Source organism: Aulonocara sp. 'chitande type north' Nkhata Bay, linkage group LG7 (assembly GCF_057382095.1).
Source record: "Aulonocara sp. 'chitande type north' Nkhata Bay isolate Kocher_YH1m ecotype deep benthic linkage group LG7, A_spYH_male_GT1.1, whole genome shotgun sequence".
Classification (NCBI taxonomy): domain Eukaryota; kingdom Metazoa; phylum Chordata; class Actinopteri; order Cichliformes; family Cichlidae; genus Aulonocara; species Aulonocara sp. 'chitande type north' Nkhata Bay.
In genome coordinates, this window is record NC_141350.1 from 13,558,439 (window position 1) to 13,582,950 (window position 24,512).

The 24,512-nt window shown below is 38.1% G+C and overlaps 1 long non-coding RNA gene across 1 annotated transcript; it reads right to left on the minus strand.

The window, feature by feature from the left end:
• Positions 1-3,254: 3,254 nt before the first annotated feature.
• On the minus strand, positions 3,255-6,839 carry LOC147324722 (uncharacterized). Its single transcript, XR_015130547.1, has 4 exons — positions 6,681-6,839; positions 6,131-6,312; positions 4,773-4,873; positions 3,255-3,462 (listed from the first exon to the last, which is right to left on the minus strand). It is a non-coding gene; the product is annotated as an uncharacterized LOC147324722 (long non-coding RNA).
• Between the last annotated feature and the right edge of the window lie 17,673 nt (positions 6,840-24,512).

Below are 24,512 nucleotides of genomic sequence, written 5' to 3' on the forward strand. Positions count from 1 at the left end.
TGCTCCTTGTCTTTGCGATATCTATCTATCTATCTATCTATCTATCTATCTATCTATCTATCTATCTATCTATCTATCTATCTATCTATCTATCTATCTATCTATCTATCTATCTATCTATCTATCTAAGTGAGAGTGGGTGATCAGTATTGACCTTCTATAGCACAGTGACATCTTCCAAAGGTAATGGCAGAGCTATAGCTTTATTACCTTTATTGTATAAAGTGGGTGTTTATATATGATAATCTTTGATGTAAGGTGTGATGGGGCGTGGTCTGCGGTGCCACTGCAGGAGCGATGGACCCACCTGCATGGCATCTGCAATCATGCCTCGCCGGCTTGAAAATCTGCACTGGGTCCTGAGGGTTGCGTTGTTGTTGATGTGAGTCGGGCTGTGAGCTGGAAGGCTGCAGCCGACTGAGTGTGTTTGTAGCAGCCACCGGAGTTAATAAAAGATGCTGTAAAACATGTTCATAAAAACGTCATCGTGTCTGCTGTGGTATGTTTACCGAAGGCTTTAAAAAGAAGGTCATCCAACTATTTTCCTCTTCTTATGCAATTCAGGGTCATGGGGGGAGCTAGAGGCTATGCTATCTGTCATAAGGTGAGAGAAAGGCAACACCCTGAGTAGGTCGCCAGTCCATGGCAGGGCTAACGCATAGAGACAAATTCCATTCATTTTTACATTTGCACCTAGAGTCAATTTAGAATGACCAATTAACCTAAAACCCATGCATATCTTTGAAATGGGGGAGGAATTCAGAGTAGCCAGAGAGAGCTGACAGACATGGGGAGAACATGCAAACACCACACAGAAGAGCACAAGACGGGATTCAAATCCAGGACCTTCTTTCTTTGAAGTAACCGCTGCATTAACCAAAAGAAAATCATATCTGGATTATCTTGAAACAGCAATTTATAGAGATAGATATTCTTTAATCAGGAAATAAGAATGGCGCTGGTGATAGCAGACAGGAGGTGGTTGAGAGTAGCCACTGTAAGCGTCATGGCAACCTTTGTGCTGCCCTCTCATTTAAGCCAGATTGCATTTTGATGCTGTCACATTACTCACACCTGTTTAAAGAAAACAAATGCATGATGATGATGAGTATGAATACCCCATATCTAGTATTTGTAATAAATTAGAAAATCTCCTGTCTCAGGTGATGCTGAAAAACTAGTTCATGCATTTATTGCTTCTAGGCTAGACTCCTAAAAACTTTAAAGGCCTTTAGCTGACCTGAAATGCTGCAACAAGACTAAAGGGTGGAAATAGAGAGCACATATTTCTCCTATATTGGCTTCTTTTCATTACTTCCCTGTCAAATCCAGAATCCTTCTCACCACTTACAAGGTCTTAAATAATCAGGCTCCATCTTCTCTTAAAAACCTCACAGTAACATCCCAAAAAGAGTACTGCAGATTTACTTTTGGTTTCTGGGATATTTAAAAGTAGAATGGGAGTTCAGAGCCTTTGGCTTTGAGGCCCTTCTTCTGTGGATCCAGTTTGGATTCAGGAGACAGACATTAAGGGCAGACATTTTAAGATTAGGCCCAAAATTTTATTTTTGGTAGCGCACATAATTAGAACTGGATTGGGTGACCCTGAATCCTCCCGTATTTATGCTGCAGTTGGTATAGGCTGCTGGGGGGGCCTTCCCATAATGCCCTGAGCGTTCCTTCTTCACTCACTATGTGTTTACACATCAATATGCATTCAATCATTAGTTATTATTAATCTCTGGCTCTTTTCCAAAGTGTGCCTTTGTTCTGTCTTGTCTTTAAGTAAAAAAGCACCTTAAAAAGAAGGCTTGGTAATACACGAAGAACAACACTGAGAATATTTCCTGCAGTGGATAATAAACAGTAGATGGCAATTAACATATTTTATGAACCTTTAGGACTGTTAAAAAGGCACTGAATACTGAGAATGCATTTTATGCAGCTAGTACAATACTCAAGCAACATAACATTATATTGTAAGATTTATGAATATCTAGCAAGAAAACAGAGTCAAAAGGCATCACAGTGCAAAAACAGGTTTAAACATATCTGGTGTTTTTTAATTGGCACATGCATTCAGATTTAGTTCAGTTTTCAAGAAAACACTAGCTGATAATGCTGTTATATTTAAATAATTATAAGACCACAATACTAAAAGACCTTCAGGCAATTGTGCACAAGTGAATAAGTATGAGAACCTAAAATTACACGTTTAGGTTCTCATACTAAGAAAACCTAAAAGTTTGCTGTTGTTGTTGAGTGTTTTTCCCTCTTTTCCTGCTTCTGAGTGACAGGTGTCCAGAACTGCTGAAACACAACTCATAACACGTGAAATTACTTTCTGTATCTGACCAACAGTTTAAAAAAGACAAAATTTTAAGTTTGTTATAACACAAGGCAAGAAAAAAATTGTCAATATGAAAAGTAGTTATTAAAAAGTGCTCAGAAAAACAATAGAATTAAAAAATCATTACTTTACATTTGTAATGTTGATTAAGTAAAATGTAAAATTGGGGATCACGTAAGACTTTTAGATACACGAGGAAGAAAAATCAAAAGTTGAACATTGAATCAGTGACCACCATGATATTATTTGATGGAGTCAAATGTTGTCCTGAATTATCCAGTCAAGTAAGGGCCTAAAGAAAAGAAAACAAAAGTTATATATAAAAAATAAATAAAAATTATTATATAAAAATAAAAATTATATAAAAAACTGCTTAAAAGTGGACAATCAAAACTCCACATAGTATAGCAATTTAAAAAAGACCTGTTTAATGATTAAAGACATTAAAGACAAAAGGTTGTTTCACCCCTCAGAATCTTCAAAAGCTGTTAAACAGTACATATATTTATGTTGGCAACCAGGTTGGACTAAAGCAAACGTATCCTACATTGTCTCTTTTTAAATAAGAGTGTGATCTACTGACCAGTCGGAGTATCCACCTCATCCTCCTCAAGACCATCTAAAATCCAAAACAGTTCATGTCAGTCTTGATGCATGCTCCATCATCTACATAAGGACATCGAAAAAACATTGATTCTGTTTATTTGGACGTAGCATTTTCAAAATGTTTCTCCCACTGAAAACGTTACTTCCAGATGAACAGAATCAACTTTTTGGGAGTTCAGGTCAGTATGTATAAACACATATCACTGTGTTGTTTTGGACAGAATTATCACTGACTAATTCGTTTTTACAACATGTAATGATTTATTGATATATGAACATGTGTTAATATCCGAAACTGTATAGAAAAAAAGAGAGCACATCGTGCTTACACTTGACACCTGATCAGGTGGAGTTGCAGCTGTTGTAGTCGTGAAATCTGTTTCCATTTCCAACGCATCCGGTCCAAATGAATTCTTTGCATTTTTTATCACTGGAATCATAGTAGTACTTCACACAGTTGCCATTGCATCCACCTTCAGCTCTTTTTAGGAGGCAAGCTTTAGATGCTGTTCAGAGAAAATAATAATGATAATAATAATGGATTGGATTTATACAGCGCTTTTCAAGGCACCCAAAGCGCTTTATAATGCCACTATTCATTCACTCTCACATTCACACACTGGTGGAGGCAAGCTACGGTTGTAGCCACAGCTGCCCTGGGGCAGACTGACAGAAGCGAGGCTGCCATATCGCACCATCAGCCCCTCTGGCCAACACCAGTAGGCGGTAGGGTATAGTGTCTTGCCCAAGGACACAACGACCAGGACAGAGAGCCCGGGGATCGAACCGGCGACCTTCCGGTTACAGATACGCTTCCCAACCCCCTGAGTGCTCGTCGTCATCATCATCATCATCCTCAAAATAGGCATAACATTTGTTTTGGTTGTTTTAGCATTTTTAATTGTCATTATATTAAAGGTTTTTATCAGAGGTAAAATTTAAACACAAATATTTTAAATACTAACACAACATGTTTGAAGGCATTCGACTTTCAGACATGTAGACATCTTAAGCCTCAGTAAACATTTACCAAAGCCTCAGGCATGCTGCCAGTAGATTTTACCAAACTTACAAATACTAAAAATTGATTCTCTGAGAACTTGAGAAGTTCATTTTTAGAACTTGGTGACATCTGACTGGTGCTTAGTGTGAACACTTTGTTCCTACAGCCTCTTGTGAAGTAATTATATGTAGAAATGGTTCATAGAAAAGTCTGAAAATCTTAACAAACCACAAATGTTCCTCTCTCTCTATATAAGATTCTGCCTTGTCAGACAATTCATCCTCCGAAGACCTCAGATAATAAAGAAGTAGGACAATGACATATTTTTCATCTTGTCACATCTGCTTTTGGTGGTCATTAAAGATACATGACATATATTTACCATCTGAAGGTTATCAGTTAAACACAATAAATTATGCAGTTATTCTTTTGTCCTTATAAATCTTACCATCCATAGGGTAGATATTCTCTGCATTATGTGAACAGTTTCTCATGCACTCTGCTTCATTTTCAAAGCGGTTTGCATTTCCTCCTTCACCTTTATATATGTTTGATTTTTTTATAAAAAGTTTCTAAATTGCACATTTAAGAGGATTGGTCCTCAGTGTTAAGTAACAAAGAATGAGTGAATTAATCATCTATTTTAAATATTTATTATTACCAAAGTCTAGAGAAAACACATGTAACTGTCCTGTATTTTGGATAGAAGTATCACTGACTAATGGTTTTAGAACATGTAATGAGTTATTGATATATGAACATGTGTAAATATCTGAAACTATGTGTAGACTCAACAGAGCACACTGTTCTTACCTTTGACACCTGAACAGGTGGAGTTGCAGCTGTTGTAGTCGTGAAATCTGTTTCCATTTCCAACGCATCCGGTCCAAATGAATTCTTTGCATTTTTCCTCCCTGGAATCATAGTAGTACTTCACACAGTTGCCATTGCATCCACCTTCCGTTCGTTTTAGGAGGCGAGCTTTAGACGCTCTTCAGAGAAAATTTTGTTATCATTATCAAAATAGGTATGACTGTTGTTTTTAATCTTTTGGTTTTCCATTTTGTTAACAGATTTCACCAAACTGACAAAGTCAAAGGACATTTTATCTATATTTCTTACATTTTACATAGTTTTATAAGTAAATAAAATTGTTAGTGTTTTCTCTCTTTTTTTCTTTCGTTGGTTAGTTCCTATACAGGCATTACCCAAAGTGGGGGGAAAAGAGCAAAACCACAAACCAAAACCACTGTAAGCCTACTAAGACCATTACACTGAGTTATAATATTACCAACAACCAAAGAGAAATCAGTGTACTGCTCACCTGTCAATCACGAAAAGAGAAGAAGAAAGACCTTTTTAGATACATATACTGATTGTCCATTAAAATAAATATTCTAGATACAAACAACCTTTATTTGTCACATACACAATCATACAGAGGACGATATGTAGTGAAATGCTTGTGTCCAAGCTGAGGACGTAGCTGTGCCATTCCAGGGCTTGGTTTTAGCATGGGCGGTCTAGCTAGGACCCTTACTGAATACTGGGTGGGAATCGAACTTGCAACTCCTGCTCCGGTGTGTAGTTTTATCACTATACTATCCAGATGCTGATACACTTCACTATAGAAGAAATTGTCAGAATTTAAATTCTAGCAGTTTCACTAGCAATCTTAATTTGCACTGTCACAGGACTACACACAAAGATATACACTGACATATTTGTGGAAAAAGTCTCTGACCCCTTGGGCTATTATGGCTAAAGAAGATTGACATCTCTGTGACTGATGATGGATTCAAAGATGCTTAATCCCAAGTGTACCATGCAAAATCATCACCGTTTTGTATAAAATTTGAGTTCATGTTAACTGTAGAGTAAAGCATAATAATCTTGCAGGTTATCTACAATGTTTCCCTGCATGTTTGATCAGTTTGGGACAATTTGTCTGCAGTGCCAAGAAAGTTAGAAATGTTTTGAGAAGTATGCTGAAGGAATTGTAAAATCGTAATTAGTAGTCCTGCTGCTCTTTGAGCACTTGGTGGCATATGGCTATTGCACAATGTGAACACTTTGTACATGGTGTACATGACATTATATTTTGCATCTTACCATCTAAGGGTTATCAGTCAAACATAATAAATTATTCAGTTATTCTTTTGTCCTCTTACCATCCATTGGGTAGATATTCTCTGCATTGGGTGAACAGTTTCTCATGCACTCTGCTTCATTGTTGGCATTTCCTCCTTCACCTTTATATATGAAAGGACTGCACTGATCTTTGGTGGAATCATAATACCAGCGAAGTTGAAACTTGAGCCATGACCTTCATTAGGAGTTAAATGACATTTATCTGATGGAATAGAAAATATAAGACAGTCACTGCACAATACACTGTGTTTCACTTAAAATCAGTGGATGCATTGCAGAAAACAGACTAAAAGAAAATCTATCAGACTAATACATACTGATAGATTGCAGGTAAGAAATCCAAAATTATTTTTATTTTAAATGGTGGATTTCATTTCCAGTAACTTGTAACTAATCATCTGTTGTCCACATTAATCATTAAGAAAGTCAGAAAATCTGGAGAAAACACGTATAGGTGTCCCGTGCTTTGGATAGAATTAGCACTGACCTATTAAACATACAGTGATTTATTGACATATGAACACAGTATCTGGAAGTGTGTGTAGAAGAAAGAGAGCCCACTGTCCTCACCTTGGACAACAGCACAGGTGAAATTGCAGCTGTTGTAGTCAAAAAATCTGTTTCCATTTCCGAGGCATCCTGTCCAACTGAATCTTTTGCATTTTTTATCAGTGGAATCATAGTAGTATCTCAAATATTTGCCATTACATTCACCTTCAGCCTTTTCTAAGGTGCAACCTTTAGATGCTGTGTAGAGAAAACATCACCATAATTATCATCATCATCATAGTAATTAAAATAGTCAAAGCAGTTGTTTTAATGTTTCCAGTTATTTTATCTACTAAAAATCTCAGGTGAGTTTGAATCTCAGTAACATTGACCTGAAAATTAGATTAGTTTTGTTATCATTAGCTTCTGTAATTTTAGCCTTTTTAATATAATTGATTGAATGGTTTTTGTCAGAGCCAAGATTTAAGAAATTCACCACAGATATGAAGTTTTCTCATTTCCTTATTGTTAAAAACTTAGTAGTAACTTAGCTGGTGATCTCTCCACCTGGGTCAAAAATAGGTCTTAGTTACTGTTCCTCCAAGTGAAGTGTAACCAGGGCACACTTGGGGAATCTGTAACAGACTGTATTCTTTTGGTATTTTGTTATTTTTAGTGAAATGTTATCGCTCTATAAAAAACATCTAATTCACAAACATGACCTGCAGACCAGCGCCCTATTTCAGGAAGCCGGTTTAGAAAACTCAGAGTGAAAAACGATACTCAGGGTTGAGTAACCCCGAACTGTCCAACTCGGAATATTCGGTTTCAGAAAGGCTGATAACAATTAGTTCAATCAACGCGGAGTTGCTTTAACCCCAAGTTAAGCGCGAGCACGAGGATACATAAAGCCCTGATTAGTGGAGCACAGATTAAGCGAGTCACCATGGAGACGGAGGGAAAGAAGGCGCGGTCAATGTATTTTACAGCGCTTGAGGCCGAAATTCCGATGGCAGCATATGCGCATATGCCGATAACATGCAAATTTTGCAGAAAAAAAGTAACACAGCCTCAGCTGCAAAACAAAGGGAACATGCATGGCAAAACAAAGCCGACAGAGTCAATGCGTGAGTGTTCATTTAAACATTGATCTAGGGATTTCCACCCATTTAACACGTTATTTTATTATATTTTATTTTATTTTTTATTTTATACATTTTATTTTGTGATGTGAGCGCAGGTGCAACCCAACAGGCCCCAAACGTTCCTGGCAGCAAGTAAAAATGAAATATAAAAATATAGTCCAAACAGGTAAGGTGTAATTGTATTATGAGCCATAGTGCTTGGTCTGTTTGTCCCATGTAAATCAATTGCAGTTAGAGGCTACATTAATTTCCCCTCTGTAAGCACTTATTGAAATTATCTGAGCACATTACAAGTACATATTTGCTTACTCTGTATGCTCAAATGTGACCCGTTATAGCCAACAGAAAAAAAGCGGAGGCCCGAAAAACAGGTGGGGGTCCTCCACCACCACCACTCACAGAGGCTGAGCAGTTGGCTTCCACATTTGTGATAATGTTGGCAGCATCACATATGATCTTCACAGTGCAGAGAACACAAATTAGCATCCATTACTATAATGAAATAATTTGTTAGTTTGAAATGCTACAGGGAACTATGTACCTGTACATTAATGCTGTGGAAAGACTTCCTGTTCACATAGTCTCCTTCATTTACTGAAGGAGCAATGACTGGAATGTGAGTGCCATCTATACAGCCAATCACGCCTGGGAACCCTGAAAATAAATGTAAAATTTAAGTAGTAGTTCAAGTATCACCACATCATGAATTAAGTTTCGTTCATCCTGATACCTGCAATTTTGTGGCATCCCTCTTTGATAAATCTTGTGGGTCTATGACCGGGGAACACCACAGACGAGTGCAGGAGACGTTTCAGTGCAACTGTAACATTCCTGACTGCCCGACAGACGGTAGCCTTGGAAACGTGCTCAGCGTCACCAATATTATACAGAAAGCTCCCGTTTGCAAAAAACCGAAGTGCAATACAAATAATATGTACAGAACTGAGAGAATGTCCACGATGTGTCACATGAGCAATATTAGGCCTGAGGATGTTATTCAAATAAATTATAGATTGTGCTGAAAAACGGTAACGTTCACACAGAAAATCATCAGGAAATGATCAAATGTCCAAACGCGCTCTAATCACTCTCTCAGCGGAGAGCTCTGCGGAGAATTTGGGCTTCAACATCTACTGGCTCTTCAAGGAAGGGCACGCCATGTCTGACACTTCCTAAAGTCAGGTTTCCGACAAAGAGGCGGAAAACGTCAGGGTTAGTTGAAGTAAACCTGCTAGGGGGCAGGTTAGCTTCACGGAGTGTGTCGTCATAGTAACTCACTCAGAATTAATCTAAACTCGCTTTGTGAAACCGAAAACCCAGAGTTTTCGTTAACTCAGCGTATACTTACTCAGAGTTTGAACTAAACCGGCTTTCTGAAATAGGGCCCTGAAGTCTACAGTTTTCCTGGTCGCCATGTGAACAATGTCACGATTTTAACACTGATAAAAGTAGTAACACAGAAGGCCAAAGCAAGACAAAATGAACCTTAAGTAAAGATGTCAGGACAGAAACTAGAGCTTCACCTCACAAACACAAAAAAGCTATTGTGGTTGGGCATGAAAATCAATAGATCCTCTTAGTGGATGGGGAACATCGGGTTTCACAGGCTGTGACCTCAGGTCTGTTATGTAAATATGGACAAGTATGGTATCCACAGAAACACTGGAATCTCAGCTAAAAGCTCATACAAACCATTTCTATGACCAGCGGACACAGCTAAAACAAAAAAGAAATAAACGAGCAGGTAAACAAATTCTGCAATCCCTCATTCACCTCACGCCACATAAGCAGACAAGTAACAGCTCTACTGAAAACCGACATCTGACAGCTTCATCACGCTCTGACCAAAATTCAGCAAAACCAGCAGAAAAACAGTAAAAACAGTAGTATGTAGCATGAATCTTTATCTTACATGTGTGGTCTTGCTTCAAAACTTTGTACATCACTGTTACTGAATAACTCCATCTCCCACAATGCCTCAGAGCAACACCCCCCCCCCCCCCCCCCCCCGCCACACACACAAACTGTTTCATCATCTGATTTAATATTTACACCTCTGCTGAAGTCTCACAAGTGCTAGCTTTATTGTGATACCAAGATTGTTCACAAAGAGTTTGTAATTACAGAGAAATACTATATTCATTTTGGGGCATGTCATTTATGAGCAGGAACATCAGAAATTAAACTTGGCGTCTATTTAAAGCCATGTAATGAACATTTGGATGAACAAAAGTTGTTCAGTAAAAAGGGAAGTTAAGTTTTCTAAGAGCATATACTGATATTCCATTAAAATAAATAAACTAAATGCATTTCACTGTAGTAACGAAGAAATTGCCAGAATGGCCCTAATTTGCACTGCCACAGACAGAGAGAGGCACACTGACACATCTCTTTGATGGGAAGGTATGTTGGAGAAGATGTTCTTTTAGTGCAAATCATAACTATCTTGCAGGTTATCTGCATTATTTCCCAGCATGTTTGAGCTGTTTGGGGCAATTTGTCTGCAGTGCCAAAAAGTGTAACAGTCGTGCTCTATAAACAGTTGATAGCATTAGTGCTTTGATCCTACAGTCTTTTGTGCGAGGTAAATACATGCTAAAATGATCCAAGAAAAAGGTCAACCTTCACATCTCAAGAAAGTCTCTCTCTCTCTCTCCCTCTCTTTCTTTCTCGACGTGAGATTTATCTTATTAGTCAATTCATGCTCCAAAGTCCTTAGAAAACAAGGAAGTAGGAGAAATCTTTAGTTTACATCCACTCTTGGCACTCTTTGAAGATTACATTACATTTTGCATTTTAAGATCTTAAGGTCAGACGTTAAACATTGAAAATTATTCAGTTGTTCTTTTGTCCTTATAAATCTTACCATCAATAGGGTAGATATTCTCTGCATTGGGTGATGCACTCTCTTTCATTTTCAAAACGGTTAGCATTTCCTCCTTCACCGTTGTATAGGAAAGGAGTGCACTGATCTTTGTTAACATCATAATGAACTGCTAAAGTGAAGCTTGTTCCCTGGCCCACATCAGGAGGTAATAGACAGAAATCTGTTGAAAAAGAAATAATGTACTGTAAGATTTCTTGTATAGGCGAAATTTGATTTAGGTGTTTTGGTTTTAATCAAGTTCTGCACTTCATAATGATCATACGTAGCACTGGGCCACAATATGTTGTTTTAGTAGAAAACACAAACACATATTTTTTCACATACATTTTCAGACCTCTTGCTTTTGAATGATTTCAAAAGTTCTTTCATCTAAAAATTCACTGGACATTGTTGGAAAATGATCCTGTTATTACCTCTTGGGTGCTAAAATTAATCTCATCATGCTCACAACTGATGGGCTCGGACAGAAATTATCTCATTAGTTAAACGTTTGGCATTATAGAGGAAGAAATCATCCAGTCAGCTTTGAAAGGCTGTCAGGAGTATATAAATAACATTTCCGGGGGATTAAATGTGCAGTAAACACCATTGGTAAAAGCAGAAGACAGTCATTATTCACTTGTAAGTCACAATATGAACATGAAGTCAGTAAAGACCTAAAATACAATTTTAGGATTTTAGATGTAAGCTTAAACATAACCCTGACAGAGAACGACCAGAGGATCAATAAACTTTGTTTTAAATAGTGCCTTCTTTAAATGAACTGTAAATTACCTCTAATTTAAGACAAAAACATTTTTATGTACCCGGAATGTTTGAATGGCTGATTTTGAAAGCTGAAAGGACAAACCCCCAAAACAGAAGGTGCTTCATCTTGCTGCTTGTCTTCAGGATATCTTTCACAGGTGAGAGAAGGTTGTAAACTGCAGTCTGACCTTTGGAATTTCTCTGCATGGTGACACCTTCCAAACGTAAGGTAGTCCTATGGCTTTATTACCGCTACTGTATTGAGTTTATAGCCAGATATAAATGATCTATAGATCACAAAAAACCTGCATTATGACCACCTGCACTACAGCAGAAATCTACACAGACGGAGTGAGGCATACTCTATGTCTACAAAAGCCAGGAAATTTTTGTAAACCAACTTGCCCTGTCCTAGCGTTACAAGAGAGAGTTACTCTGTCTTATTATTTGGCTGTTATTTCTACAATACTTACATCAGCTTTCCACTCTTAGATTTTTAGCATTAATGTATGATCATGTTTGATGTGAGGCTTTCTGTTAAAAAGAAAGTCATCCATCCATTTTCCTCTGCTTATCCAGTTCAAGGTCGTGGAGTTCAGCAAAGCTGGAGGGTATGCCAGCTGTATGTCATAGGGATGAGAGTTAGGCAACACCCTGACTAGGTCACCAGTCTGTTGCAGGGCTAACACATACAGACAGATACCACTGGCATTCACGTTCACTTCTGGAGTCAATTTAAAATCACAAATTAACCTGAACCCCATGCACAACTTTGGAATGCAGGAGAAAGCCAAAGTACCCAGAGAGAACCTGCACAGAGATGCTTCCATCCATCCATTCGCTTCCGCTTATCCTTTTCAGGGTCACGGGGGGCGCTGGAGCCTATCCCAGCTGTCATAGGGTGAGAGGCAGGGTACACCCTGGACAGGTCGCCAGTCTGTCGCAGGGCTAACACACAAGGACAGACAACCATTCACACTCACATTCACACCTAGTGGCAATTTGGATTATCCAATTAACCTATCCCCACAAGCTGCATGTCTTTGGACGGTGGGAGGAAGCCGGAGTACCCGGAGAGAACCCACGCAAACACGGGGAGAACATGCAAACTCCACACAGAAAGACCCCGGCCTGATGGTGGAATTGAACTCAGGACCTTCTTGCTGTGCGGCAACAGTGCTAACCACCGTTCCACCGTGCTGTGGAAGCACCACACAGAAGGGGCTCAGACTGGATTCAAAACCAGGATCTTATTTCTGTGAGGTAACCACCGCACTAACCAAAAGAAAATTACATTTGTCATATCTTCAAACAGCAAGTTACAGAGACAGATTGATATCCTTTAATCAGGAAATAAAAGTGGCGCTGGCAATGGTAATCAGGTTCCGCTGTGCTGGAGGAGTGGCTGAGAGTAGTCGCTGTAACCATCATCACAACCTCAGGTCATTTAAAGACATGTTTTTTTAAATCTGGGCATGCATTTCTACCCATATTGCATTTTGATGCTGTCCCCTTAGTTACACCTATTCAACGATGATCTCATGTATTTAGATATGTGAGTATGAATGTACCTACCATTTGTAATATTTAAAAAAACACAGTCCAGTTGAATGGATGTGTGTTTTGTGAGACCCCTTATGTTGGTAAATTGGCTATACAGTTTACAGTTTTTCCCAGAGTTTAAACACAGAAACAACTGTGGCTCAGTTTCTCAGAATGAGTAGTTGCAAAGTTGTTAACTTCTCTGACAAGAAGTTAACAACTTTGCAACAATTCGGCATATCTCTCAAAAGGAAACAGAGCACTCAAAGCCGTATTCTTAAAACGCATTCTTTCCTCCCAAATAACAGACACAGTTGTTTTACACTTTTGGCTTACAGACGATCGAACACTGATGTGATTAAGTGATCAAAACGCTATCAAAAGTGTTCATGTATACTTTGGTTTCATGAAGCCATGTTACATATTTAAATGTATAAAGTGTGTGTGGAAAGGCCTTTTCTTTTGTAGGGTACTACATGTTACACCTATGCAGTGTAAGAACAATGAGAAGCATTGCAAAGAAAGGAGTGGTATCAGATACAAAAAATAACAAAATTAATATTTATTCCTTACTGAGCTGACAAGCTTCAAGGAAATAGGAAAATACTTTTCATAGCCCTATAAACTGATAATCAATGAAAATAAATAAATTGAATACATTTGATTTCACTAGATTTTTGTTCTCTTAGCTCCAAGTTTCACTGACACAGGCAGACACAGTGTCAAATGGATGGCCAAAAATAAACTGTGAGATACATTTTATTGTTGAGAATAGCTTCTGACTTGATGGGCAAGTATGTCTAAAAAAGATTGTCAACACTGACACGTTACTTGATCATGTCTGTCACTTTGAATTCAACAAAACATCGCATTTAAAATGATCAGATTTTTGGATGCAGCTTTAACTTCGGGTTAACTACAGTGCAAACTTTAATTCAGTGCCAGGAAGTTTAGAAATGTGACCATGCAGCTAACAAAAAAATGGTCCCACGGTTCTTTAACCATTTGGTGGCATATGTCTGGTGCTCAGTATGAACAGCCTACAGCCTCTTACATGAAGTAAGTTCACCTAGAAAGGATTCATGAAAAGTAAAGATTAACAATGCATAAACATAGATAGATTTTAGGGTAGTTATAAACCAGTTCCCTTCTATGACTAACACAGTAATCATTTACAAAGTTGGGTCTCTCTCTTGCTATCAGACCACGTCATCAGCCAGTTCAAGGTCCAAATTAAGTAGGACTCCTTTTAAAAGTGCATCACTAATATCAGTCATATAACATTACATTTTGCATGTCAACGACCAAAGGTTCATGGTTAAACACAATGCATTGTTCAATTGTCATCCGTTAGGTAGATACAGAAACTGGCTGACATTGCATACTTTACCTTTGTAATATGACTGCACTGATCTTTGCCTGAATAACACAGCGAGGTTTAAGTGTGAGCCATGGCCTTCGCCAGGAGCTAATAGACACATTTTATTTTTTGTATTGTATATAAACTGGTTCTTGGATTTAACTTTAAATCAACAATCACTCGTTTTCTTTAAGTGATAGAGTCATAAACAACAGTGCGACTTTTGGACAAGACAAATTTTAAAAAGACAATGGCAGTGCTGAACATTTATCAGAATCAGAATACTTTATTATTCCTCATTTACAGCGATTACTTTTATTGTATAGGCAAGATATGAATATGTGTACATATATTGCTGACCTACACCCTCAGTATCAGAATCAGAATCCCTAAGGAAATTATGTGGGTTACAGTTGATCCAATACAGTAACAGTAGCAGAAACAGACTAGACTATTTAACAATACTATAAGTTACAGATTTACAGATTTAAAAAATAGAACAAATATATACAAATCACTCAAAAATATATATCAAGGATTGACAGAGGTGATCATAAATAAATATCAAGAATATTGACAGCAACGTTACTGAGTAGAAAACAGCGTGTGCAAAAAGGGTGTAGCTATTGCAGTGTCTACAGTGTATAGTGTGTATAAATGGAGGAGTTGTACAGGGAGATGGTTTCCTGTGTCGTTCAGTGGTGCTTTTTGGTACTCAGTCTCTCATTGAATGTGCTGCTGTGGCTAGCCAGCACGTCATGGAGCGGGTGGGAGGTATTATCCAACATTGGCTTTATTTTGGACACCACCTTAAGGGAGTCCAGCTCCATCCCGACAACATTACTGCCCTTGCAGAACAGTTTATTTAGTCTGTTGGCATCTGTGACCCTCAACCTGCTCCCCCAGCATGCAACAGCATAGAGGATAGCACTGGCCACAACAGACTCATAGAAAATCCTGAGCATTGTCTGACAGATGTTGAAGGACCTCAGCAGCCTCAGAAAATAGAGACGACTCTGGCCTCTCCTGTAAAGTGCAGTGGTGTTTTTAACGCAGTCTTGTTTATTGTCTATGTGTACTCCAAGGTATTTATAGTCCTCCACAATGTCCACATCGACCCCCTGGATTGAAACAGGAGTCAAGGGTTTCCTGGTCTTAAAGTCCACGAGCAATTCCTTGGTCTTTGCCACATTGAGCTGCAGATTATTCTGCTTGCACCATGTGACAAAGGAGTCACCCACAGCCCAGTACTCTGACTCATCACCCTTGCTGATGCATCCGACCACCGCAGAGTCATCAGAAAACTTCTGAAGACTGCAGGTCTGTGTATAAAAGTGTCTGTAGCTAAGAAGGTAGAGCAGGTCATATACCAAGCTGAAGGTTTAAGCGGGACAGTGCGTGGAGGTTATTTTATATATTTTTCTAAAAACAAATGTCCTCTATGCACCTGTCATTGATTCAGGTGTGCAGTTTTTTTTATTATTTCCATCACAAAATGATTGTGTCTGCCTGCAGCAGAGTGAGAATCTACACTTTTGGTGAATACAGTGGTTCTTATATACTGTTTTTCTACTCTACTTGTGCGCTCAAAGCACTTTATACAATGTGCGTCATTCACCTAAGTTGAATGCTTCCTATTCACACTCCCACAGATACATCGGAGAACAATTTGGCGTTCAGCATCTTGCCTGAGGATACTTTTTGCATGCAGACTAGAGCAACCAGGAATTGAACCACTAAACCTTAGTGGCTGACCAGCTCTACCTCCTGAACTACAGCCACATTTTGATGGTGTGCGTCAACAACAGCATGCCTAGGGTCACGAGGCCCACTAATGGTGTAGTGAGTAAAGGAAGGCCTAGTGACCTTAAAGCATTTTTGACATATATTGTGTAATTCATTTAGTACAAAATGACATAACAATGGCCAGTGGAACCAGAATTATAAACCTTTTCAGGCAAGGGTTAAAGTGGGATTTGGCAGGTGGAGAACCTTAACCTCTTAAGCCCCAACGCCCCCTGATACGGGGGCAAAAGGCAGGAGATCAGTTAGGCTTGGGGCTTAAGAGGTTAAGTTCTCACCTAATAGGGAAATGAAAGAGAATGTTACATAAACCTTATCTGTTTAAATTCAATCTGATTACTCCTTCCGGAAACAAGTCATGTTAGTCAGCAGCCATAGTGAAATGCACATGGGCACCGACTTTAAAGTATTTTCTTTTATTTTCATTCTAATGGTCAATGAGACATAAAAACGCATGCACAGATAGTTATAAATGTGTGTGAAAAACAATAACCTAAAAACATTAGCTTACTTGCCCCACAAATAAAAGCCTTCCCCCTAGATTTTGTCTTTCTATCACTACTTTTGCTCTTACAAAACTCTTAAATTCTTACATTTCCATAGCTGTTTCTCTTATAATGGTGATACTGAGGACCTAAATTAATAATGTCCATGTAAACTCTACCAAAATACTGCAAAACCAGTTTTGCATTTAATGTCCATCATAACCTTTGAATAACATCAAATTCTTATCATGTAATTTGTTAAACACATTACCCAGTATCATAACTTCTGCAAAACATCAAATACAGATCCTCTATTTGATTAAGAAAAATCTAACATGAGCTCGGTCATTACATGTAAGGACAAAATTTCCAGTTTATCGAATGTTGAATGTCACTTGCTAAGCAGGTCTTATCTTTGAAGATTGTTTTTAGTCTTCAGTAGTCTTCAATTTGAGAATATCTTTGACAAGCTCATCTTCCTCTTGAGTCCTCTCTGTCTTACATTTTTCTTCATATATGATAGTGAACTTCTCACATGCTGTTTTTTTTTCTACCTTGCAAATGCAACTACAGTAACTGTGGACATCTGGAAGATGCAATGTGTGGCTAATAGCACACAGAGCAATATGTGTGTTTGATGATATTTGTTGAGCTTTTTCAAGTGTTGCAAATTAGCTGCCACTTCACTTCTGTTGTGCCTGCAGCTCGTGGTGAAGTTAAACCTCATCTTGATATTATTGGGTTAATGAGCTGCCTATCAGATTTAACTGCAGAAACCATTTCCACATGTCAACACCGACAGCTGAAATATTTTCTCATGCAGTGTCTTGAACTGCTCTCCTAAAAGCCAAACCGCTAAACTTATGTAAAGCTGAAGCTTGTGTGTAAAGAAACAGAAAGTTTAATATGCATTTGATAAAACAAACAAACAAAGCAAACAAAGAACATGTCACAGTTCTGTGTCGGATTGACCCAGCATTTTGAGTTTATTATGTTTTGGTTTATCTCTTGAATCATCTTTGTGTTACCTTTGTGATTTGTTTCTTACTATTTGAGTTCCATGTTTCTGTTTACTCGTGGTTAAGGATTTGTGTTCTCATGTTTTGTGTGAGTTTAGCTCTGTGTCCTGTCTGCGTCCTCGTGTAGTGATCTCTTGTTTCCTGTTTTTGTGAAGGTCTGTGTGTCATGTGAATGTGTTCAGTTTTACCTCTTGTCTCGTCTCGTTAATTACTCCCAGCTGTGTCCACCACCTGTGTGTAATCCCCCCTGTGTTTCTCTGTGTGTATTTAAGTCATGTCCTCTGTGATTGTAGTTGCTGGTCCGTCTGTGTATCCACCATGTTTCATCCGTGTGTTCCCTGCCGGCATCATCATGTACCATCGTCTTCCTTCCTTTATGTCCAGGTTTGTGTTCTTGTTCATGCTCAGTAGTTTAGTTGTCCCACTATAGTTTAGTTCTCCGTTTTGCCGTTTGCCTATCTATATTTTGTGTTCAATAAATCACCTTCACACCTTCACAACTGCCTGCGTTTGGATCCTCCTTTACCTTTTCCACACGGCTCTTCTCACTCGCCATGACAGAACATTGCATTTTTAGATACAAAGCATAGTACAATTTCAACCTAAGAATGAGCAGAATGATAATGCAGAAAGCTGCAGGAATGACTTGTGTAATAAAATGTAATACTTAAAGCTTTAAACTTGGAGTATAGCTTTAAAATTTATGTTACAAAGAGATGACTAATTTAAAAAAATAGAGTTGGGAAAATACCAAAAACAAACTTAGTTTAAATATTTTGATCCTGGCATCGTGACTTAAAAACAAAAAAGATCTAAAATGAAGAATCTTAAACAAAGGGCCAGCACTCACAACATATAATGTGACTTTTGGTTTTCAACTGCTCCACCAACACAGATATTGATCGCCATACTGTGAATGCTGACCGTTGTATTATTATTATTATTTTTTGCCTGTCCCGTTCAGTACGAAGGCCAGGAAAGAGCCCAACGGATTTATTTTTTCAAGTGGAGAAAATATGCCAATGCCATATTGTTCCACTTGATTAGTCTATATTATCATTGTTTATTTATTTTATTTTATTTTAGACCCAAGAGAAGTTACTCTTTTCACTGCGGTGGGGGCAAGCAGACCACCACAGGGAGGCCCAGCGTCACAGACCCCAACCAGACTGCCAACTCCTCCCAGCCCCCCAGCCTCTATGGAGTGCAACGAGGGTGTGAAGACCCCATACCTCACTCCGCCCACTCATATGTCGTTTTGCTGCATGCTGTTCTAAAGTGCATTTAAAACATGGGACGAAAACGAAAACAAAATATTCCAGAAACATGCTTTGCCGATCCGATCAGCTGTTCATTACACTTCCTAGTTGGAATAGACGTCAGCGCGAACTATTGCATATCCGCCATTACCTATCCGAAACCGGAAGTGATGTCATTTTCATGGAAAATGTAGTTTTTTATCTTCAGGGCCTTTTTTTTTTTTTTTTTTGCAAATTTGCATTATAATATTTATTTTCGGTTTTCCTGCAGTATATAAAAATTGGTGTATCTCAAAAATAAAACTATGAAGTGGTTTTGTATTTTTTTGTATTTACAGTTTTGAGGGATAAACCTCTTAAAAAATTCTCGAAATATATGTAAAAAAAAAGACTACAACGATTTTAAATTATTTTTGTAGTTTATTGCACTTTTTGCAATTTATGTAGTTACTATGGACTTATGTCTGTGAAGGTTCTCAGTCATCCAGGTCATCGTAGTCAAAGGAGCTTGCAAAGAAAAGCGTCTGGACTTCTTTAAGTTGCTTGAAGACGTTTCACCTCTCATCCGAGAAGCTTCTTCAGTTCTAAGGTCAAATGGTGGAGAGTCCCAGATATAAACCCAGTGGGAGTAACCCCCCACAGAGGGACAAAAGGACCCCCTGATGATCCTCTAATCGCCTGAGCCAAGGTGTGAAACTGGGCGTGGGTCCCAATCAGCCAGGGTTTCGGGTGTGTTCATTGTGAAACCTGGCCCCACCTTATCATGCGAATTTCTGAGGTCAGATGGCCCAGGATGTGAGTGGGCGTTAAGGCGTCTGGGAAGGGATCTCAAAACTGGATTATAGATGGCAGAGAGTTGGTGTCGTAAACCCCCGCCTCTGTTCAAAGATGGTCGCCCACTGTGAGCGACCATCTTTGAACAGAGGCGGATAAAGATGCAAATAAAGTGCAAGAACATAGTATGTTATTGTTGTTGACGTTGTTATAATGTAGTCTTCATGTTTTCATTTAAAACAGATTGAGAAAAATTAGAAGGAATAGAGTTTGGTGTTGGCCTGGTATTTTGTGAAGCTAACTCTGTGGGAAACGCTATTGTGCATTTTTTACTTACCTTCATTGTTATGGTGCTCACTGAAACATTTTAACACTTAAACCCCCGCGGAGCCATCATTTTGCCTTTTTTTTTTTTATTATTACAGCTTCATTAATGTCACAACCAGCCCATCTACGAGTGATTCTTTCAGAACATGATGTCGAGAAACTGGCATTACCATCTGGAATCCCTGGAACAGTTGAGGAACTTCATTCAGTTGTTCAAGATACATTTAGGATTTCTGGGGATTTCTGTTTGCATTACAAGGATGCTGATTTTGGTAATGAGTTTTTCTCCTTTAAGGATAAGGACACTATCAAGGTGATCTATATCCAGGAACCTCCTACAGTAACTCTGACCTTAACAGATGTAGACAGATCCTTTACAAGCCTTGCTGATGATCCTCTTCAATTTTCTGATGATGCCTGCTCATCTGCATTGTCACATGACACATTGCCTGTCTCTTCAGAATTAGAGACAGAAATACCAGTCCAGCGATCAAATAGATGGCCCATAGAATTTCCAATCCCTCGTTTCTCTACCAGTACGGAGATTCTGCTGCAGTCCGGCAATCAAAACTTCAGTTGTTCTGGGACTGTTTTTGGTACTAAAGATCTCATCACACTACTTCCAGACATCCTTGGAAGTTTAGCTGAGGCTATTTTTGAGTACACTGCTTATCCATCAAGTGCACAACTAAGTCAAGTAGCAGAGACCTTGACTAAAAAACATCCCTGCCTCAAAGAACCAGGTTCTTTTCATGGATGTTATGGATGGATTCAGCGCCTCAAATATAAAATGAACAACTTCAGATCCAATCTTCGAGGTACTGGCTGCCCGGAAATTGTGGTGAACTCACTCAAGAGGAAACCAGCACATGAGCAGGCTCCTGCTAAAAATTTTAAAAAGCCTAAAAAGGCGAAAGTAAATTACCTACCTCCACATCCTCAAGGGGAAACAAGTGGAAGTTTGGAGAAGGAAAGAGTGGACCTCTTGTGTGAAGTGATGAAAAGGGATAATTGCCAGGTGATTGCAGGGAAAATGGGTAAGACATTCTCTCTTCGCAGGCAAGAAATCGTATATGAGGCACCCGCTATCAGGAACTTCATGGAGCGTTGGCCTGCATTATTTGATGCGACACAGGTAACAAAAAATTTTCTTACATTTCATACATAATACACTCATATCACTCCCCATATGTTCTATATTTGATTTTCTGATTACAATCTTAATCCTAATGCACAAAGTAAAAAAATAAATAAATAAACATACTCATACACAAATATTTTTGAATGCAACAGTAAATAAGCAGAAACATGACTCCAACATTACAGAATAAAATTAAAAACAATTAAATGATGAATGTGGTGGATTATCAGTTTAAAGCAAGTTGATCTTAAATGCTTTAAAAACAACAGGTTTCTTTTAAAGATAATTTTGGTGAAGTCTGCAGTTTCCTATAACAGAGTATTTAACTGGTCCAGGTTTTCACAAGTGACTCATTCAGCTTAGGTGTTGGGCATGGCAAAAGGCTCCTTGAACAATTCAACTAATGATTGTAGCGTTTCACTTAATCATTTCAGCTAATCCAATATGTCAAAGCTAATAATTATGTATATGTTCGATTTCAGTTTATTGTTTTCCTTAGTTTTACATTCTAAATTGATGACCAAACCTGGCATACTGTTGTTTAGTTTTCTTAAAAACAAACTAGAATGCTGTCTTTAGGCCTACACAAGTGAACCTCACATTAAGCAAGTAAATCCCATGTTAGAAATCGATTTAGGTAGAGCAGGTCAAACTGGTCATAGAAAATGTTGTTCATGTTGTGTGGTTAAAAAAAATCAAAACAAAAAGCGGGCTGTGTTTTTATTGATTTGTCTTATGATACCATAATTTTGTCTCATGCTTATTGATACATCCTATTTGGGTCAGTGTGTGTGTGTGTGTGTGTTTGTTTGTGTGCACTGATCTTCTGAATTATTACGATTCAGCAAGGATAAAAGTCTAATCTATAATCAACTAACCTATTTTTTAAATGTGCTTTACAAGGACACAGAAGAATTTGAGGCCAACCTAGAAAGGCAGGTGATGAAAATTGCCATCATCGGTGACCGGTATACCCCTGGATCTGACCACAAGACTGCAACCATTGTGGTAGAAGGAACAAAAATCCTGGAGGGCCCGGATATCCCAAGTTGCTGTGCGTTACTCATGGGCATAATATATGCTCTCAATCTGAGCTATTGCAAGGAACTGAAATATGCTTTCGAAGTCTTTCAGAAGCTGTTGCTTGATCTTGATGGACTGAGAGCCAGTGCAAAAGTAACAAGTCTCAAGAACAGTATGTTCTAAAGATGTCACTTGTTTTGAGCACTAAGAAATTTTATTCAGATTGTGTTACTTTGTATTTGGAAGTCCACTGGGAAAAAATGATAGTGTTGATAAAAAATAGAAGACACTAATTTTTTTCTATCTAGTTATTTTTGATATTATATTCAAGAAATGTGTCTTGACAGTTGTTGTACTACCCTGTCCTTAAAACTTATCCTGCATTTAATCCTCAAAGAGATGTGCTGATGAATGAACCAGCATTATGTTAAACATGTTGACTCTGTTTCAAAAATTGTTAACCATTTTGAGTCCTGTATGTGTAAAATTAATCTTAAATGTGTTTACTGCATGAAAGTTTGAACACTGAAAGTTAACATTTACTGAACACTTAGTACAAATGTTTTCTAAGTGGATTTCTGGTTTATTTTCACTGTTTAACTATAAGGTGTTGAATTGCCTAAAGTAAAATATAAATTGTACAAACTGTACAAACAATAAAAAAAGTTAATTGCTTAAAAATGTTGAATTCATTCAATTCTTAAAAGCTAGTACAATAATAAAAACAAGAAAAAGCTAAAATTATGATGATAATGAAGAAAATCAGCTACTTAATATTTTAAATGATTAACTTAAAAAAATATTTTCGTAACTACTATCATTAATTACATAACACTTAAAAAACAGTTTTGAATAATATGGAAAAAGATACGGTGGCCCCTAGAGACAAAGCACGTACAAACTCCAAAACACTTGCAAAATCCAAAACACTTGCAAACTAAAAAACACATGCAAAGTCCAAAACACGTACAAACTCCAAAACACTTGCAAGATCCAAAACACTTGCAAAATCCAAAAAACACATGCAAACTCCAAAACACGTACAAACTAAAAAACACTTGCAAAATCCAAAACACTTGCAAACTAAAAACCACATGCAAACTCCAAAACACGTACACACTCCAAAACACTTGCAAAATCCAAAACACGTACAAACTAAAAAACACTTGCAAACTCCAAAACACGTACAAACTCCAAAACACTTGCAAAATCCAAAACACTTGCAAACTAAAAAACACATGCAAACTCCAAAACATGTACAAACTAAAAAACACTTGCAAAATCCAAAACATGTACAAACTCCAAAACACTTGCAAAATCCAAAACACTTGCAAACTCAAAAACACATGCAAAGTCCAAAACACGTACAAACTCCAAAACACTTGCAAAATCCAAAACACGTACAAACTAAAAAACACTTGCAAACTCCAAAACATGTACAAACTCCAAAACACTTGCAAACTCCAAAACACATGCAAACTCCAAAACATGTACAAACTCCAAAACACTTGCAAACTCCAAAACACATGCAAACTCCAAAACACTTGCAAACTCCAAAACACGTACAAACTCCAAAACACTTGCAAAATACAAAACACTTGCAAACTCAAAAACACATGCAAAGTCAAAAACACATGCAAAGTCCAAAACACGTACAAACTCCAAAACACTTGCAAAATCCAAAACACGTACAAACTCCAAAACACTTGCAAACTCCAAAACACGTACAAACTCCAAAACACTTGCAAACTCAAAAACACTTGCAAATTCCAAAACACAACGGAAGTGCTCCAGGACACTAGGGGCAGTGTTGAGCTTTTGTTACCTAGTAACTACACAAGCCAGGAAGTGCCAATGACCGGATTTGGGGTTTTAAGGCCGATTACGTCACAGCGACAAGAGAAGGCTTTCCCAATTCAAAGGCTGCTCGAAATGCGGCCCTCAAATGCGTCCTTAATTTCCCTGAATTTTAAGGATGGGTCGGTGAAAAAAACAAAACAAAAAAGCTTCCTCAATACTCAGCTCAACAAGTAGTCCATTCTGAGTGATTCACTCATTGAACAAATCATTCTTCAGCATCAGTAGACGCCCTTTCAGTGGTTTTTTGTCCTCAAGGCACATCACAACCTTCTGGATAAATGTGAATGTAAGCTCAAGTTTCTTTTGGTATTGTAGGTCTAGTGCATAGATGTACCCAAAGAGCAGGAGAAATGAGTCAGCCAGATTTGTGGGACCATTCACAAGTATTTCATCCTCAACGACAACGCAGATGCTTTCGGGACTGAAGAGAGCCGAATCAGTAGTGTCATCCGTGACAACTGTCAGCAGAGCCACAGGAGTGTCAGTGAGTTCTGGACCATCTGCTGACTGCAAAACAAAAATAATACAAGAATGAGTTCAG